At 26.4% G+C, this 227-nt stretch overlaps 1 protein-coding gene across 1 annotated transcript in view; it reads right to left on the bottom strand.

The window, feature by feature from the left end:
* Positions 1-227, bottom strand: part of LOC119594143 — a gene marked incomplete in the record, with an annotated part of 99462 nt that overhangs the window by 57523 nt on the left and 41712 nt on the right.

Raw genomic sequence — 227 nt, 5'->3', positions numbered from 1 at the left:
AAAAATTTGGACTGAAAATTTCCCTATAGTTTGAAAAAAAAGCATTTGTTCAACTACAAGGTTCAATGTCTTTATATATTCTTTTGAAAAATTTTTTTTCTTTAGTCTTCTCTAAATTTTAAATTTCAGAAAGAATAAATGTAACCAAAAAAAAAAATTGTCATTCTCCAATGTTTTTTCAAAATTTTTCCCATCCCTCCTTTCACCTCTCCTTTTAAACTTCCCCC

The sequence above is a fragment of the Penaeus monodon genome, chromosome 33 (genome assembly GCF_015228065.2).
Source record: "Penaeus monodon isolate SGIC_2016 chromosome 33, NSTDA_Pmon_1, whole genome shotgun sequence".
NCBI lineage: Eukaryota > Metazoa > Arthropoda > Malacostraca > Decapoda > Penaeidae > Penaeus > Penaeus monodon.
This window is presented reverse-complemented; position numbering and strand designations above follow the sequence as displayed.